The sequence below is a fragment of the Bos javanicus genome, chromosome 23 (genome assembly GCF_032452875.1).
Source record: "Bos javanicus breed banteng chromosome 23, ARS-OSU_banteng_1.0, whole genome shotgun sequence".
NCBI lineage: Eukaryota > Metazoa > Chordata > Mammalia > Artiodactyla > Bovidae > Bos > Bos javanicus.
This window is the reverse complement of record NC_083890.1, coordinates 14,286,178-14,298,860: the sequence shown is the minus strand read 5'-3', so window position 1 is coordinate 14,298,860 and position 12,683 is coordinate 14,286,178. Positions and strand designations below refer to the sequence as shown.

Sequence of the window (12,683 nt, the reverse complement as noted above, 5' to 3'; positions counted from 1 at the left end):
GGCATGTTCTCAGTAGTCACAAATCTCAGTATCTTAATGCAATACAGATTTTTCTCACACACACATTCCATTGTAAGTTGTGTGATCCTCTGGACGGGAATCAAGGCTGCTTCTGTCTTGAGGCGTCGTGTTCAATACGCCCCAGCTTCTGAGCGACTGTGGCAGAGAAACAAGAACGCAGAACGTCACACCTGCTTCTAAACGCTTTGGATTGGAAGAGACGCGGAAGGCTCCTGCTCACACGCCATTGGCTGGTTCTGGTCACGTGGGCCCTGCTTGGGCGCAGGGGGGGCTGGGAGATGCAGCCTTGACTGGGGCTCAGAGGAGGAAACGGCTTGGTGAGCGGATGGCCTTGACTCTCCTGCAGGGAGTTACGTGGCCAGAGCCCAGAACGAGAAGCTCGGTGAGTCCTCCATCACCACAGTCAACCCTTTCTCCTCCACCATCTGCCTTCAAGGCAGTTCTTGGTCCTAAAGAAGCGGGCCAGGGCCAGAGGCCTGCTATGTCTGGTCCAGGGAAAGGCCCGCGATGGGGAGGTCCCAGCCTTGTGGCGGTCAACAGAGGCCTGGGTCCAACCCCCAACTAGCCGTGGGGTTTTGGCTCATTGGCCTCGCAGCAGGTGCAGGGTGGTCTTGTGATCCCGTTGGGTTGGTCTTGGGCCTGTTAGCCTCAGTCCTTGCCCCGGTTTTCCATCTGCCTTCTCCAGACTCCTTGTCAGCGGGGTTTCATGTTGCAGGCTGGGAGCACAGGGTAAGGAAAGACGCTGTGGGGTCTGGGCCCCTCTCTCCCTGCCAGGGGTCAGCTCTGGCCTAGCTCTGGCTCTAGCTGTGGCCTCGCTCTTGTTCCAGCTGTCCTGGTGGCTCCAGCTTCCAGGTTCTGCCAACACACACCCTCTCCTTTCTCCCCTGACTCATCCCTCCCATCACCCCCCAGCCTCAGAGCTGACCATGGCTTCTGGATGCTGCTAATTTCTAAGTTGGGCTTCCCAGGTGGCTCGGTGGTAAAGGATATACCTGCCAATGCAGGAGAAATAAGAGATATAGGTTTGACCCCTGAATTGGGAAGATCCCCTGGAGGAGGGCATGGCAACCCACTCCAGTATTCTTGCCTGGAAAATCCCAGTGGACAGAGGAGCCTGGTGGGCTACAGTGCATGGGGTGGCAAAAGAGTCGGCCACTCTTTTAGTTGTTTAGTCAGCAACTAAACAACCACAACACTTTCTAAGCTGCTTTCCTACCCTTTTTTGACTCTTGACTCCTCCAGTGTCTATGTGACCAAGCCCCAGCATTACATTCCCTCCACTGGGTACTTGAACTGATTTCTGATTTCCTGTTTAGATCCTGCCTGATATGCCAACTACTTGGCAGAACCCTGGTTAGGGTGGTGGGAGGGGGTGGGCAGGAGTGGGTGTCAAGTGAAGTATTAACAGCAGGAAAAATAGAAATCAGGTACAAATGATGGGCCTGTCCCCTCTTTGTCGCCTCCAACGCAGATTTTCCTGGCCTCACTCCTCCAGACTGGTCCTTAGCCATGGAAGGTGGGGGAGGGGGGTAAACAGGCATTAAAACAAGATCCGGCTGACGCCCTCCTGGGCTGGTGCTCAAGCAAAAGAATAAATAGGCAGAGCCGAGCCCTCTGAATTAAAACAGAATTTTCCAGGCACCCCCCCCGCCCCCTGCAAAGCCCTGTGCTGGGAAAGCTCGTAGGGGAGACGTTTGGGCACAGGCAGGGCCTTGCCGCATGGCATAAATCACCCCAAGAAGGAGACCAGCTTCTCAGCCAATGGGCTGGACTAACTCTGCCATCCATCCTGGCCTGGCTCACAGCAGCCCTGGGCCGGCAGGCAGCAGACAGCCCAAGTTCTCTGTATGCAGAAGAACAGCTCTGAGGCGGGGAAATAAATAAAATCAGAAACCATAAATAAACCCACTGGCCTCACCGGAGGTGAACAAGCAGCCCGCTGGGGAGCTGGGTGCTGGTTCCAAGGAGGTGATTAAATTTCAAGCCAACCCAGCACCGCCCCCCCGGAAAGGCAGGGCAAGGACTTGGGGGCTGTGGGAGAGGATAAGAACACACAGTACTTCTAAAAAACCGAGGGATTTTAGAGTAAGAATCGGAACTTTAAAATTGCAGTGGGCCTTCCTGGGGTTCTCAGCCCCAGCCGCACAGTGGGATCACCTGGAGGGCATTTGTAGAGAAAAGAGAGAGCAAAGCCAGGCTCCTCCCTTCTCTCACTGCTGAAGATGGTGACTCAGGCTGGATGGGGCCTGAGCTGCTCAGAGGAAGAGCTCCTGTTAAGGCCCTCCAGTCTCTCAGCTTCAGGCTCCACTGAGAACTTGGGGGCTCTGAGAGCGGGGCCAAGGGTTCCTCCACTCCAGTCGAATCATACAGCTCTTTTCCCCACGCATGGAAGAAATCAAGTTAACGTAGAGAATGTTCTGTGTTTAAAAGTTGCCCCCTCCCCATAAACGTTGCCACTCCTTCTGGCACCTGCTGCCGCTTACCTGCCAGTAGCGAGTGAGAGACCACTATGAACAGGAACTCTCAGAAGCCATAGATTGCATCTACTCTGATGACTTTTTTTTTTTGGAGGGAGTAGGGGCGGTAAGCCATTGTGCTTAAGCTTATGTTTCTGTATTGTGTTTCTAGCAGAAATTTAATTAAAGGTAGCTTTTCTATGCAATGTACGCTCTGGATAACAAAATCAAGTAGCAGTTCCCTCAAATCTTCTTTAGAAGAAAGTGGGTTAGATGTGAATAAATACGAGTCCATCTTTTGACCATCCTCAAGGTATCCATAACTTAAGTGGTACAGCCCTCCTAGAGGTCAGGACACATCCCAGAATGAGTCCAGCAGGGGGTGAATGTCAGCCCCACTGCTAATTAGACAAGTGACCTTGAATAAGGTAACTGACATCCCTGTGCCTTAGTTTCCCCACATGGGGAACAGGGCTAATAAAAAGTACCCACTTCATGTGGTGGTTCTGAGGACTAAATAAGTCTGTGTATCTGAAAGTGTTTCAGCAGCACCTGGCGCTTAGTAATGCTATTAGCTAGATACATTTTAGGACTCAGCGGGGGTGTGGGATAGCAGAGTTAGTATCTTTAGAGAGGATGCTTTAGTCAAAGGTTGGTCCTTTATCCGTTCTTTCTTTTTTTTTTTTTTAACTTTTTTGAAAACAGTTTTAGGTTCACAGCAAAACTGAAGGGAAGGTTCAGAGATTTATCATGTACTCCCACGTGTTCAGAGCCTCTCCATTATCAAGATCACCCACCAGAGAGGTGCCTTTGTTGCAGCTGATGAACTTATACTGACACATCGTTATCACCTAAAGTCCATAGTTGGCCTTGGGGTTCACTCTTTGTGTTGCACATTCTATGGGTTTGGACAAATGTTTGATACAATGGCACGTATCCATCATTACAGTAGCATACAGAACATTTTCACGCCCTAAAAATCCTCTGTGCTCCACCTATTCATACCTCCCTCTCCTCTAGCCCCTGGAAACCACTGATCTTTTTATTATCTCTATAGTTTTGCCTTTTCCAGAATGTCTTAAAGTTGGAAACATACAGTAGGTAGCTTTTTCAGATTGCTTTCTTTCACTTAATAATATGCATCTAAGTTTCCTCTACATCTTTTCATGGCCTGATAGCTCATATCTTTTTAGCACTGAATAGTATTTCATTGTCTAGATGTACCAGTTTACTTATCCATTCACCTACTGAAGGGCATCTTGGTTGCTACTGAAGGACATCAATTACGAATAAAGCTGCTATAAACATTCATGTGCAGACTTTTATGTGAACATAAGTTTTCAGTTCCTGTGAGTAAATACCAAGGAGCATGATTGCTGGATTGTATGATTGGAGTATGTTTAGTTTTGTAAGAAACTACCAATCTGCTTTTCAAAGAGACTGTACCACTTTGCATCCCCACCAGCAATGAACAGGAGTTTCTGTTTCTCCACATCCTTGCCTGAATTTGGTGTTGTCAGTGTTCCAGATTTTGACCATTCGAATAGATGTGTAGTAGTAGTTTGCTGTTTTAATTTGCATTTTCCTGGCGGTATGAGGTGGAGCATATTTATTTTTTATTGAAGTATAGTTGACTTACAATGTACCAATCTCTGCTGTACAGCAAAGTGACTCAGTAATACATGTATATATGTTCTTTTTTAATATTCTTTTTTGTTATCACGGGCTACTGAATATCCTATGCTATGAATTAGGACCATGTTGTTTGTCCATTCTAAATGTAACAGTTTGCATCTTCCAACCCCAGACTCCCAGTCCATCCGTCTCCTCCCCAACCTTGGCAGCCAGCCGTCTGTTCTCTCTCTGTGCATCTGTTTCTGGATCATAGATAGGTTCACTTGTGCTGTATTTTAGTTTCCACACATAAGTGACATATGGTATTTGTCTTTCTGACTTAATCTACTCGATGTGATCATCTCTAACTGCATCCTTGTTGCTGCAAATGGCATTATTTTGTTCTTTTCATGGCTGAGTAATATTCCACTGCATGTATGTGCTACGTCTTCCTTATCCATTCATCTGTTGATGGACATTTAGGTTGTTTGCATCTCTTGGCTATTGTGAATAGTGTGGCTATGAACTTAGGGGTGTGTGTATCTTTTTGAATTAGAGTTTTGTCTGAGTATATTCCCTGGAAGGGGATTACTGGATCATATGGTAATTCTGTTTTTAGTCTTCTGAGGAGCCTCCATACTGTTTTCCGTAGTGGCTGCCCCAACTTATATTCCCATCAACAGTGTAGGAGGATGAGGTGGAACCTATTTTTATATACTTCTTTGCCATCTGAATATCTTTTCTGATGAGGCATCTGTTAAGGTCTTTGGCCCAATTTTTAGTTGGGTTCTTTGCTTATTTTTGAGTTTTTAGAGTTCTTTGTGCATTTTGGAAACAGTTTTATTTTTTATCAGATGTCTTTTATAATTGTTTTCTCCCAGTCTATGACTTGTATTTTCGTTCTCTTGACATAATTTTTTAATCACATAGTAACACACAAACCATTCTCCTTTGAAAACTGCAAACAATGTAGCAATGTATAGAAAGGAAAAGTGACAGTGCCTCTTGGGACCCGCCCCTCCTCCACCCACTTCTTCCCCGAGAGACCCGCTGCCCTCCAAGCAGCTGGAGTCCTGCTAAGATTTTTCTGGAGATCCACAGGTAATTAAGACAGATCTTGCTCTGTAGGGACTAACAGTCTGGGAAGAGGTCAGACAGGAAAGAAAAGAACACAGTAGAGAGTGGTGACTGGAAAAAGGCATCTAAGAGGAAGACGCACATGTAGTGTTTCCAGCATTACCTGTAAGGAAGGTGCCAGGTAAGGAGCTGGACCACATTCTCCAAATGTGGGCCTCCAGCCAGCAGCGTCAGCATCACGTGGAAGCTTGTTAGAGAGTCTGAGGCCCACCCAGACCTTCTCTAGACAGATATCATATGATAGCACTTATGTGTGGGATCTAAAAAAATGGTACAAATGAACTTATCTCCAAAACAGAAATGGTCGCAGATGTAGAAAACAAACGTGGTTCAGTTCAGTTCAGTCGCTCAGTCGTGTCCGACTTTTTGTGACCCCATGAATCACAGCACGCCAGGCCTCCCTGTCCATCACCAACTCCTGGAGTTTACTCAGACTCACGTCCATCAAGTCAGTGATGCCATCCAGCCATCTCATCCTCTCTCGTCCCCTTATCCTCCTGCCCTCAATCTTTCCCAGCATCAGGGTCCTTTCAAATGAGTCAGCCCTTTGCATCAGGTGGCCAGAGTATTTCAGCTTCAACATCAGTTGAAGTTTGAAGTTGGAGTTTCAGCTTCAACATCAGTCCTTCCAATGAACACCCAGGACTGATCTCTTTTAGGATGGACTGGTTGGATCTCCTTGCAGTCCAATGGACTCTCAAGAGTCTTCTCCAACACCACAGTTCAAAAGCATCAATTCCAGTGCTCAGCTTTCTTTATAGTCCAACACTCACATCCATGCATGACCACTGGAAAAACCATAGCCTTGACTAGACAGACTGTTGTTGACAAAGTAATGTCTCTGCTTTTGAATATGCTATCTAGGTTGGTCATAACTTTCCTTCCAAGGAGTAAGTGTGTTTTAATTTCATGGCTGCATTTACCAGGTGGGACAGTCGTGGCGGGGGGTGATAAATTGAGAGATTGGGATTGATATACACACTACTGTATATAAAATCAATGACTAATAAGGACCTACTGTGTAGCACAGGTAACTACTCAATGCTTTATATAGGAGAAGAGTCTGAAAAAGTGTGGATATATGTTTATGTTTAACTGATTCACTTTGCTGTACACCTGAAACTAAACACAACATTGCAAATCAACTATACTCCAGTAAAAATTAAAAAAAAAAAAAAAGCAGCAGCTCTGGGGTGGGACCCAGCTATCTTGAGTTTCCCAGCCCTCCAGGGGGCTCTGATGTACCTGAAGGTTGAGAGTCACTGCCCTAGACAATCTAACTTGAGCTCTTTCTCTGAGACTCCCTCTTCTCCCTCCTGTAAACCCAGAAGGGCTACAGACAAAATGGGCACAGCCCAGGAAGATGCTGCTCAAGTGGCCTTGAGCTCACCACTGGGTCAGTGAGTGGAGGGGCCAAGGGCACAGAGCTGCCCCGGGGGGCAGGCAGGGTGGAGAGGAAGCGCTTTACCCTTTAACCCTTTGCCCCTGACGCTTTCCTGGGTGAACTGTCATGACGCACCGCATAACAGATCCCTCCAGAGGACTCAGCAGAGTGCACACACCATTCCTAATGAGTAAGCCCATGTCCTGTGCCAGGCAGGTGGAGGTGGGACAGATTAGCCCTAGTAATGGAGTTAACGTCAGGTTCATTTGTTTGCAGGAAGTCAAGAGTCCCTACATACATAGCAGGGAAGGTGGCAGCCTGTTTCCTTGGTTGTGAGTCATGCTGTGTGTGGCCCGAGCTCCATGCCTGCATATGTGTATTTTCCTGTAGACATTCTCAGGAGAGAAAGAGGAACACAGATGCCTTGTCTGAGAGCCCGAGACCCTGACTTGGACCTTCCCAGGACCCAGTTCTGGCTCGACCCCCAGCCTTGCGTGGGGCAGGGAGCTCTGTGAGTTTCTCAGTATGACCCAGTGATTTCTTCTTTCAAGATTCACCTACTCCTGGACTCTCACATGTTATCACAAAACCTGAGCCATGACCGGAGAAGCTGAACCGAAGGTTTCCCGAATGAGTGAAGGTATATAATCATGGCAGCACATGCAGGCCAAACCCACTCAGAGCACGATCAGGGTTGGGCTGGACTTGCAAGGCCCTGGCCACCAGCCTCAGCCAGGCTCCAGGGAGGAGGGTCTAAGGGCTCGGACCCCTGCAGCTCCTTCCTGGGAGAGTCCAGGTTTCAGGTGAGGGCATGCCATTGCTCTCTGGGGAAGTTACCCCCTGCCTTTGCCCAAAATCTTTGGATGAACACCTACTTGGGATAAAATCCAAACCACACGGTGCCACCCACAGGCCCAGAAGGACCTCGCCCCACCTGGGTGTCTGGTCTGTCCATTGCCAGCCCATCCTAAGCCCCTCGGCTGTTCCCAGACCACTCTGTCTCTGCCTTTGAACTCTGATATACGGTGTGTAAACGTGACCTCCTTCGGGAGCCTTCCCTGAGGGTCAGGAAGACTTTCTTCGTTCTTCCGCATCCTCCTCGCAGTATCACTGTTCTGCCGTTTCTCTCACAGGACTCCACACAGCCTTTGGCAATGACTGGCTGCGAGCCTGACTCCCACGGCAGGCTGTGGGCTCCTGGCAGGAGAGGGGGTGTTTTCCTGCACATCTTTGTCTCCCCTCAGCTCACACACCAGGGCACCCCTGGGAGATGCCGAATGAACAAGGGACCAAAGAGGCTCAGCCTCCAGGAAGCCCTGTGGAGCTCAGGAGGCCGTGGATTCCCCAGGGATCCGGCCCCTCCAAGAGCAGCCACGTTCTTCCCCTAGCAGGGCCCGCTGTCATCACCAGAATGCCTTTTCTTTCTCCCAGAATACGAAAGCAGGAAGGAAGTGTATAGAAGCCGCTCAGTGACTTTTCTTATTGTCTCTAAGCCAGGCTCCCCCGGCAGGGTCAGAGCCTACTCCCTACTCCTCCTACCCACCAGATGGCTCCCTGAAACAGGCAGGGCTAATTTTACAGCCAGGAGGAGGCTGTAGGGATGGCACACTCCTGCCTCAGGGACTTTCATACCCTGGCATCTTGATGGATCAGCCTCCTTCCCAGAGGGAAAGGCCTCGGAACCCAGAGCCAGGCCATCTTCGGGCATGGGTGGATGGGGATGTTGGCTGCCTTCTGATGAGGGAGGGAGTCTCTCAGTATGTGGCAGCGCCTCCTTTCTCCCTTAAATACACCCTTGCCCAGTGACAGCCGTGCAGCTCAAAGGCCCACCAGGAGCACTTTTCTCTTAGGGGGCTGGGTTTACACCCCAGAATTCAAGTGTCCCTCTGAGGGATAATATAGCTCAGCCATTATTAGCTCTGTATCTTCAGGGGTATTTACTTTAACAGATGATGAGAACTGTCTTAATCCGCCGTGGCTGCCATAACGAAATACCACAGACTGGGTGGCATGAGCATTAGGAATTTGTTTCTCACAGTTCTGAAAGCTAGAAGTTCAAGACCCAGGTGCCAGCCTGGTTGGCTTCTGGTAACAGCCCTCTTCTGGGCTTGCAGACAGCCTCCTCCTCACTATGTGCTCACCAGGCAGAAAGAGCTCTTACCATGTCTCTTTCCTGTGAAGACACTGACCCCATCTCAAGAGCTCCAGCCCTTGTGACCTGATTATCTCCAAAGGCCCTATGTACAGATCCCGTCCCATCAAGGCTTCAACAGATGAATTGGTCAGGACACAAATATTCAATCCATAACATTCCAGTCCTGCTCCCCCGCCAAATGTGTGTCCTCTCATAAAAAATGCATTCATTCCCTTCCAACAGCCCCCAGAGCCTTAACTAATTCCAGCATCAAGTCTAAAGTCTCACCTAAATATCAGATGTGGGTGAGACTTGGGTAGGGTTCATCCCGAGGCAACGTTCCTCTCCAGCTGTGAACCTGTGAATCCACAAGTGATGTGCTTACAAGCAAAGGTTACGCATTTCCATTCCAAAGTGGAGGAACAGAAAAGGAAAAAGGAATAACCGATCCCAAGCAAGTCAAAACTTGGCAAGGGAAACACCACTAGATCTTCAGGCTCAAGGTAGTCCTTTTTGGTTCGATGCCCTGCCTTCCAGAACCACTGGGCCAGGAGTCCCTTCTCTGCAGCTCTGCTGAGTTGCGGTCATGGCCCCAAGACTGGGCAGCCTGGGCCCCAAGGTTCCACAGGTTGTCCTGAACCCACAAGGCTGTCCTGGCCTCTAGACTTCAGTTGGGGGCTGTCTGGCCTGTTGAAACTTAGAGGGTGGTTCTGATGACCTCTGAACTGCCTTTGGGGTCCATCTTTCCTTTCCCTGGAGAATAGTGCATGCTCACAGTCAAACAGCTCTATGACCCAGCCCTGTTGGCTCATCAAAGAATTCCAGCAGTTTTCCTTCATTTCATCTTGTTTTTTCTGTCCCCTGTAGTTCAAATGGGCAGTGTAATTGTATACAGTAAACCCTCTACATATCCAGGTTCCAACCAGCCACAGGTCAAAAGTATTTTTTAAAAAAAGTTCCAAAACAGAACAACAGCAAAAAGCATTCCAGGAAGTTCCAAAAAGCAAAAGTTGAATTGCCACATGCAGGTAATTTTTTACAGAGCATTTACATTGTATTTACAACTATTTATATAGCTTTTACATTGTATTAGATATTACAAGTAATCTAGAGATGATTTAAAGTGTGTGGGAGGATGTGCATAGGTTATATGCAAATACAGTGTCATTTTATATGAGGAATTTGAACATCCTTGGATTTTGTTAAATGTGAAGTTTCTGGAACTTGCCCCCTCCCCGCCCTCAGTGGATACTGAGGCATGACTGTAATCCCATCTCCATTTCTGGCTTCTGCTGAGATGTCTGATTAAGTCCTAGAGTTGTGCCCATGGTCTCCTAATCAAATGCTTGTTCAGCCACACCCTTAATCTTCATTTCAGGTCAAGGCATCTCATTTTTGTAATACAGACAGGCTGAAAATTTTCCAGATTGTCCAGTTCTGGCTTCTTTTTGCTTAACAACTGCTTCAAGTCACCTCTTTTCCTTTGTGTTTTACTGTAGGCAGTCAGGAGGAACCAAACCACTCCTTCAGTGCTCTGCTTAGAGATCTGAGTAGCTAAGTGTCCGATTTCATCCCCCGGAGGTTTATCTTCCACAAAACACTGGAGACAAGTCAGCCAAGATCTTGGCCACATTAAAACAGGGGTCATGGCTTTCCTCCGGTTTCCATTAACGTGTTCCTTTTTTCTGTCTGAGGCCTCACCACATCCCCCTTAACATACATATTTCTAGAAGGCATCTTACAACTCTTTAGTCTCTATCCATTACCCAGTTCCTAAGTCAGTTCCACAGTTTTAGGTATTTGTGGCAGCAGCACCCCGCTTCTTGGTACCAGTATGCGCCTTACTCAGCTTGGGCTGCCATAACAAAAAGCACAGGCGGAGTGGTTTAGACAGTATTTCACAGGAGGCTGGAAGTCCCAAGGTCAGGGTGCCAGCTTGGTTGGCTCCTGGTGAGGGCTCTTTTCTCAGCTTGCAGGTGGCTGCCTTCTTGCTGTGTCCTCACATGGCACAGAGAGAGCCAAGTGTCTCCTCCTCTTCCTGCTGTGCTACTGTGCTCAGTTGTATCTGACTCTTTTCGACCCTATGGACTGTAGCCCACCAGGCTCCTCTGTCCATGGAATTCTCCAGGCAAGAATACTGGAGTGGGTTGCCATTCCCTACTCCAGGGGATCTTCCGGATCCAGGGATCGAACCCAGGTATCAGTCTCCTGCATTGCAGACAGTTTCTTTACTGTGTGAGCCACCAGGGAAGTCCCCCTCTTCTTCTTATGAGGGCACTAATCCTATCATGAGTCCATCTACCCCTGCCCCCACCAGTGACCTCATCTAAACCTAATTCTCTCCTGAAGCCTCAAACACATGAATTTTTTTGGGAGGGGTGAATTTGGGAACCACAATTTAGTCCATAGAAAGAATAATGCCCTGCAAGAATAAAGGAGGTAACTTAAGTGTCCTGGCTAGAAAAATAAGGCAAACCTCATATATTCTCATAGGGCCTCATATCCTTCAGGCAGGGATATATATGTATGGTTGCTCAGGCTGTACACTGCACAGTCCTACTGTTTACCAGTCACATTAGAGACTTTGAAAACTTAATATGACAATTTTTGCAACAGATGGCAATTATATATCTTATTCTAAGAAAATCAGTATTTTATGATAAATTTCCATGTAATTTATGATAAATTTCCATGTTAACAACCTCTTGAGGAAGAGTTCTTTCCACACAAAAGGTACTGTGTAAACTGCAACGTCTCTTTTTTTTAAAATTTAAATTGGGGGATAATTGCTTTAGAGGGCTTCCTTGGTGGCTCAGATGGTAAAGAACCCACCTGCAGTGTGGGAGACCTGGGTTCAATACCTGGGTTTATCAGTCACATTGGAGACTTTGTGGCTTTGAAGACTTAATATGATAATTTTTACAACAGATGGCAATTATATCTTTTTCTAAGAAAATCAGTATTTTATGATAAATTTCCATGTAAGGTACTACAACCTCTTGAGGAAGGGTTATTTCCACACAAAAGGTACTGTGTAAACTAGATTAGTCCTTCTGCAGCATCTCTCTTTTTTTTAATTGGAGGATAATTATTTTAGAGGGCTTCTCTGGTGGCTCAGATTGTCAAGAATCCACCTGCAGTGTGGAAGACCTGGGTTCGATACCTGCGTTAGAAAGATCCCCTGGAGAAGGTCATGGCTACCCACTCCAGTGTTCTTGCCTGGAGAATCCCTCCTGGACAGAGAAGCCTGGTGGGCTACAGTCCATGAGGTTGCATAGTTGGACACAACTGAGTGGCTAAGCACACAATTGCTTTACAATATTGTGATGTTTTTTGCCATACATCAGCATCAGCCATAAGTATACATGTGTCTCCCCTATCCTGAACCCTCCTCCCACCTCGCTCCCCATCCTATCTGTCAAGCTAAGTCTGTGAGTGGGTGTTTGGGGTTCATTTTGCTATGAGGAAGTTGACATGGGCAAGATCAAAGTCATCTAGTGGGAAAGTAAGGAATTAGCCAACCTGCAAAGCAAGTCCAAAACAGAGACCTTTCCCCAGTGTCGGGCCCCTGTAAACATGGTCCTCTGTCTGGTTCCAGAACCTTCTATGAAGATGTTTTTCTGTTGATGGTCCTCCTCCATCAGTGTGGAGGACTGATCTCCCCACACCCTACCTCTTCAGGCACGCCTCCTCAGCTCCTCCAGGGAGCTCCAGCCCCTCCTGGCCTCACAGGGGCCACCTGGCTCAGGAGAATGGGGTTCGAGAGCTGATGGTTGAGCCCAGGAAAGTTGGGGGCCCCTCTGGAACTTCTGGGTTTACTTGGTTGGAATTTGGGAACTGGGTAAGGGGAGGGCTGAACCCCAGAATGGTCTCCTGAGTGAGGTCTCACTAAATCACCTGTAGGGAGATAAACTGAGAAATCCAGTAGGAAGCCTAG

At 47.8% G+C, this 12,683-nt stretch overlaps 1 long non-coding RNA gene across 1 annotated transcript in view; it reads left to right on the top strand.

Annotated features, from left to right (window-relative positions):
• Nucleotides 1–240: 240 nt before the first annotated feature.
• LOC133236219 (uncharacterized) overlaps nt 241–12,683 on the top strand; it is a 62,917-nt gene continuing 50,474 nt past the window's right edge. Inside the window, exon 1 of the long non-coding RNA XR_009732790.1 lies at nt 241–403. This is a non-coding gene — a long non-coding RNA (uncharacterized LOC133236219). The remainder of the gene's footprint in view (nt 404–12,683) is intronic.